The sequence below is a fragment of the Mus pahari genome, chromosome 4 (genome assembly GCF_900095145.1).
Source record: "Mus pahari chromosome 4, PAHARI_EIJ_v1.1, whole genome shotgun sequence".
Lineage (NCBI taxonomy): Eukaryota > Metazoa > Chordata > Mammalia > Rodentia > Muridae > Mus > Mus pahari.
The window spans coordinates 101187909-101194779 of NC_034593.1; positions in this window are offsets into that span (position 1 = coordinate 101187909).

Genomic DNA, 6871 nt, shown 5'->3' on the forward strand with positions numbered 1-6871 from the left:
CTTCTCTCTTGTGGACGTTGTACATCGTGGTGCGGAGCCTAGTGCGCACCACGATGTACAACGTCCACAAGCAGCTCCTCTCCTCTCCTCTCCCCCCTCCCCCTCCCCTCCCCTTCACATTTATTTATTTATTTATTTATTTATTTATTTATTTATTTATATTTATTCATTTTATTTTGTTAGCAGTTGTTTTTCCTGGTCATGGTCAGGCAGGCAGTGTAGGCATGGGCTCCATCTCATGGTGTGGGCCTCATTTATTAAGTGTTCACAATTCCAGTCATTTTTCTCTGTACTTTCTCCCTCTGTCACTCTTATTCCCATCCAAACCTGACACTAGTCCACCCTCAAAAATCCACTCTATTTCCTATTTCCAGAGCCCCACAGGTTACACTGAGCTTGAAAATAACCTTTTTTATAACAGGGAAGGACAAAGCTAAAAAAAAAAAAAATGGGAGAGAAATAAGTAAGTACACTTAATCAAAATAAACGCATATCTGCTTTGTGAAACACAGTGCCAGAAGAATGATAGATTTAAAATTGTAATAGTAACATATAAAAGCCAAAGATCACCTATGAATGGAATCTTAAAGCATGGAAACATGCAGAGGTGACCTGGGTAACAGCTACTTCTCTGGATAATCATCCAGGCTTTTGTTCATGGGGACATGTTGTTGGTTATATTTACTTTTCTTCTGATAGTTAAATTGGTAATCCAGTTTATGTGTGTCTGAGATTGTTTTCTGAAACAAATAGTATTTTTATAATATTTATTTATATAGGGGTTATTGAAAAATATTAATCATTATTTCTATAAAACAAAATTCATTCCATATGAAAGTAAAACAAAAATAACATATTTCTTAGAAAATAGCTATGCAAACTTGTCAAGAAGCTTTCAGTTGAAAACTCACCATCACTAATATAGGCAAGAACTATCTTATCATTGACTAAATAGTACAATAAAATAAAAATCACATGAGTAAGCAAGATTTTATGATACTCAATGTTTCCATCAGTTTAGTACCAGTGCTCCTGGAAGGTGTAGCTTACCTCTTTGCTTTCCCTTGAATAAAAGAATAAATAGATGTTCTTTTCCTCCAAAAAATTATATGTTTGCTTGAAGAAATTCCTCTCTCTCTCTCCTAATGATCTCTTAAATGTATTCTTTCTTGCTGATTTGGCTTGTATGCCACTCTTTCTGTAAATTCTCCTGAACAACTTTTTTTGGCTTTTGTTTTGTTTGTTTGTGTGTTTGTTTTTTGTTTCTTTTTGGTTTTTTTTTGAGAACAGAATGTTAAATTGTTTTCTATGTAGATGTTTTTATTTTTAGTTTTATGTTTCTAACAATAAAGAATATAGTTCTATCATATTCCTAAAGGAACATTTTACTAAGACGATTTGGAATAGGGAATGTTCCTATAGCAATATATGAGATTTTTATAAATAGAATTTGTGTACATTTCATGTTTAAAATACACATGATCTGTTTAGATGTGTACATAAATGCTACTAGACAGGAGATGAACCAACACATTTTGATCATAATTCCATGGCTATAAAAACTTAAAAATGAACTTTTGCTTTCTAAAACAAACAGGCAATAAAATTATATACTTATTTTATGTCTTAATGAGATAATAACCACTGCAAACCATAGATTTATTTGCGAGTGGTATTTTATAAGAAAATCATTACAGATGATTAATTTTATTTTAAGCAAAACATGTTACATATTATATATTATTTACTATTTAAATTTACTAATTAAATTTACTATTTAAATATTAAGTATATTTACTACTATTTAATGTCCCAATTTTATGTAAAATCTGTTTATATTTTTATTACCATTATTATTTTTATTTGCTTTATATCCTATTGCTTTTCCCCCTCCCAGCTCTGCCCCTTGCACAGTTTCTTCTCCCTTCTACTCTAAGAGAGTAGAACCTCACCATGGCACATCAAGTGACTTCAGGGCTAGGTACTCTTTCTCCCATGGAGGCCAGACAAGACATCCAAGTTAGGAGAACGGATTCCACAGACATACAATAACTTTAGTGATAGCCCCTTCCCCACTCCCGTCCCCAGCTCGCATTCTTCAGTAACCATATGAAAACTTAGGTGCACAGCTGCTACATACGTGCAGGGGCTGAGGACCATCGTCTGTATTTTCATTGGTTAGTGGTTCAGTCTCTGATCCCCCAAGAGTCCAGGATAGTTGTTTCTGTTGGTCTTCCTGTGGAGTTCCCATCTCCTTTGGGACCATCAATCCTTCCATGAACTCTTTCATAAGAGTCTCCAAACTCAGTCCAATGTTGGGCTTTGGGTCTCTGCATCTGTCTGAGTTAGCTGCTGGGTGGAGCCTCTGAGAGGACAGCCATGCAAGACTCCTGTCTGCAAGCATAACAGAATACCATTAATTGTGTTAGGGAATATTGCTTGCCCATGGGATGGGTCTCTGGTTAGAAAAGTTATTGCTTGGATAGTCCCTCAGTCTGGGCTCCATCTCGCTGTCCCTGCATTTCTTGTACACAGGATAAATATTAGGTTGGAAATTTTGTGGGTGGGTTGATGTTCCTATCACTCTACTGGGGTTCTTGGCTGGCTACAGGAGGTGGCCACGTCAGGTTCCATATCTCCAATGTTGTGAGTCATAGCTAATGTCTTCCCCATTGATTCTTGGGAGCCTCCCATATCCCGGGTCTCTGGCAGATATTGAAGATGCAACCCACCTCCCCAATACAACACCCATCAACTGAAGATTTCATTCATCCTCATGGTCATATAGCCATCTCTTCTGTCTTTCCCCATACCTGATCTTGAAACTGCCCACATTTCCTCCCCCATAGGATCTCTCACCCAATTCTCTCCCTCTGTCTGCCTCCTACAACTATTTTATTCCCCCTTCTAAGTGAGATTCAACTATCCTCCCTTGGGTCTTCGTTCTTGTATACCTTCTTTGAGTCTGTGGAGTGTAGCATGGGTATCCTGTATTTTATGGCTAATATCCACTTATAAGTGAGTACATGCTATGCATGTCATTTTGGGATTAGGTTCCCTAACTCAGTATGATATTCTGAAGTTTTAGCCATATGCCTGCAAAGTTCATGATGCCTTTGCTTTTAATAGCTAAATCGTATACCATTGTGTAAATGTACCCCATTTTCTGTATGTTTTTTACTTGAGAAACATGTAGGTTGTTTCCAGTTTCTGCCTATTATGAATAAACCTGGTATGAATATAGTTGGGGAAATGTCTCTATGGTATAATGGGTTATATTTTAGGTATATGATAATGAGTTGCACAGCTGTGTCTTGAGTTATAACGATGCCCATTTTCTGAGAAACTGTCAAATTAATTTCCTAAGGATTTGTACAAGTTTACACTCTCACCCGCAATAAAGGAACATTCTCCTTGCTCCACTTTCTTGCTAGCATGGACTGTCACCTGAGATTTTTATCTCAGATATTCCGACTGATGTAAGATGGAAAGTCAGGGTCATTTTGATTCGCACTTCCCTGATTACTAAGGACAATGAATGTTTCTTTAGGCATTTCTTGTCCATTCAAGATTCCCAATGTTAATTGGGCTGTTGGCATCTATCTTCTTGAATTCTTTATAAATTTGGGATATTAGCCCTTTATTAGATACAGGGTGGGTGCAGACATTTTTCTAATTTGTAGACTGTCATTTTATGATAATAACAGTTTTCATTGCCTTACAGAAGAATTTCAATTTCATGAGATTCCCTTTTATCAACTATTGATCTTAAAGCCCGAGTCATTGGTGTTCTGTTAAGGAAGTTGTTTACTGTACCAATGAGTTCAAGGCTATTTCTCACCTCCTCTTCTATTAAATTTAATGTATCAAGTTTACATTTTCATATGACTACCACCTAGTTACAGTATTACTAGGAAGTCTCTATTAGAAGATAATAGAAGGTGTGAGATATGACTTATAAAAATAACTTCATATAATAAATCAAAATTAAAGTACCTTCATTTGGTATCTCAGAACTTAACACATTTCATATAACAGTTGCTTAAGTATATTATTAATTATCTTATTAATTATATTAATTATATTATTAACTATCATAATGCTATTTGTGAAGTAATAATTTTGTCAGACATCTGATCTATTGTGGTTTGTTTTATATTAAAGTGAATACAATTGTTGCTCATGTGGGATAATGGTAAGCCTCTATGATACTAGAAATTTTATACTTCGATTCAATTCTGAAACATACAACTTTTCTAGTGAACTTTACTAGTCTAGAGAAACACGAAGAAAAGTCAGTTCAGCTGTGAAATTTAGAACAACGAGAGTTGGAAAATAAAGAGAAGTGTTTACTGCACCACAGGAACACCTTTATTATTCAATTGTGTGTCAATATTGTATAATTAAGTGAGGAAAAAGGTTTTATTTATTTAATTATTCTTTCTCCTTCCTTCCTTCCTTCCTTCCTTCCTTCCTTGTTTTCTTTCTCTAAACAACTTACAGTGGCACATCAGGAGGAATCCAGCTAAAGTATTGAGTGAAAGAGATAGTACAGCATCATAAGAAAATAGTATGAGATTTCATATAATATAAAACTAAAAGAAAACCTTATTAAAATATTTTTAGTGTGAAAGAACAGCATAAAACAAGGAAATTTCATTGCATGAACCTGCATATGTATCTTTTGGTGATGAGCAGTGTGCTTATTGTTTTTTGTCAACTTGACATAACAACAGACAAATCTAGGAAGCCATAACCTCTCTGTCATACTGGCTTGTTTGTGCATCTGTGGAGCCATTTATTGATTGATATTGCCTAAGTTCCTGCCTTTATTTTACCCAATGAAAGACCATAATCTAGATGAGAAAGTCAAATAAACCCTTTCTTCCCATGTTGCTTTTCATCATGGTGCTTATCATGGAAATAGAATACAACCACAACTAAAAAAAAAAAAATGTTGCTTTCAGGAGTTATTTATCATTCTATTTTACCTCCAAGAGGCCTTTCATTCATTTAGTTTGTGAAATTCTTGAAGACATCTCCTTAAAAATGTAAGACACAATTTTATGTTTGAATGTGTATTTTGTTTGGTTGTTGTCAGGCAAAATATCTACTACAATAAAATGTAAGTTATCCTTAGCCAAATTTTTAGAAGCATTTTAATGTTATAAAATAAAGGTTATCTATGATAACCTAAAGCACTCACATTTATTGAACCACCATCATTACAATATAATTTATATGTTTATATCTCATATATCATAGTAGACATTATTGTAATTTTGTAACTTATATTTAATATAGAAAATAAATACAATAGCCTTAACTTTTTGGAAAGTTTGAAAAAGATATTATTAAACACAAAAGGTTCAATAGCCTGGCTAAGTAGCTGCACATATTTTGTAAGAATATATAATTGTACTTAAAATTTTTAAGTTGACATAAAGAGTCAGAAATTTTATTCTGAAGGCAATGATCTTCCAAATGGTGTAACAGTGTGAATTGAAACACTAAAAATGTCAACAGTTTACCCATCATTGATTCTTAATTTTCTGGAGTTGCTTTTAATATCCCATAGATGCAGTTTAAAAAACAAAAACAAAAAAAAAACAAACAAGCAAACAAAAAACCCAATATCATTCCTTTTTCCAGATTAAATGTCCTGGCATCTTAAAATTTGTTTGAGTTAAAACTACTGTTATTATCTCTGTCATATAACTCTTAGAGATAAGCAACATAATGTAAATGAAATATAATTCAGTATAGCATTTCACATGGAAATTAGTGGTTTAATTTTATACTGTCTTTTTCTAGAAATATGTATATAGTTATTTATTGAGTTTTGTTTTGATCAGTGTTTTCTTTGAACTTATATCATATCCTAACAATTGCATTGATGTTATGGTATTTTTCCTATAAATATTAAACTCTTCAAAATATTCACAATTTAAAATAAAAATATATAGAATTGTTTCAAATGTAAAATGTTAAGTAACTTTTCTGATGTTTAAATTTAATGGTTGAGTATGCTTCAAGCTGTAGACTTTTGATAAACAGTCTTGAGTGTGCTAAAGTAAGATTTCTCTATACTTCATTTTTAGGGAATATATTGCGAGAATAATGCTGTATTATCTCTATTTAGTGAAATGTTATTTTGTATCTCTTTTAAATTTCAAGTTATCAATATTTGTATCCTAATTATTGATTTGTTTATTTTGGAACATACTTGCATTTTGGGGATGTCTTTTTACTGTGACCACCTGTCCTATATATTCATTCTCTCGTGTTATTTATAAATATTTTAATGGAGTATACAGATATATTCACCAGTGATATGTCAGCCATTTCCATTTTATGTCCTTTTGTACTTTAGTTTCAAGATGATGCTACTTTGAAAAAAGTAAGAATATTGTTTTTTTTTCTTTAAATGATATGGTAGACATTTTTTTTTCAAAAAGAGAGAAGCTCACTTTATTATAAATTTGCTCATGGTTTCTAATTTTTTGTGATTCAATCCTGTCAGGTTATAAGCTTCTAAAAAGTTTACTATTATTTATTATAGTGACTGAAGTCATTGTTAGAATTACCAGGGAAGGCAAATATACATGGATTCAAATAAGAGTACTAATTCAATTATATCTGTTTCCAGGTACATAATAATATATTTAGGAAAGGCTCAAATATAGCTGAATAAATACAGTTTCATACTACATACAAACATACAAAACACACCAATACTTTAAATTAATTAAATTACCATTTTCTTTTCATTTTTATTTAAATTTTTAATATAAAATATTTTGATTATATTATATAGCCTTTCCCAGATTCCCCTAAATATATACCATACCTGCCTGCCAACACAGACTCA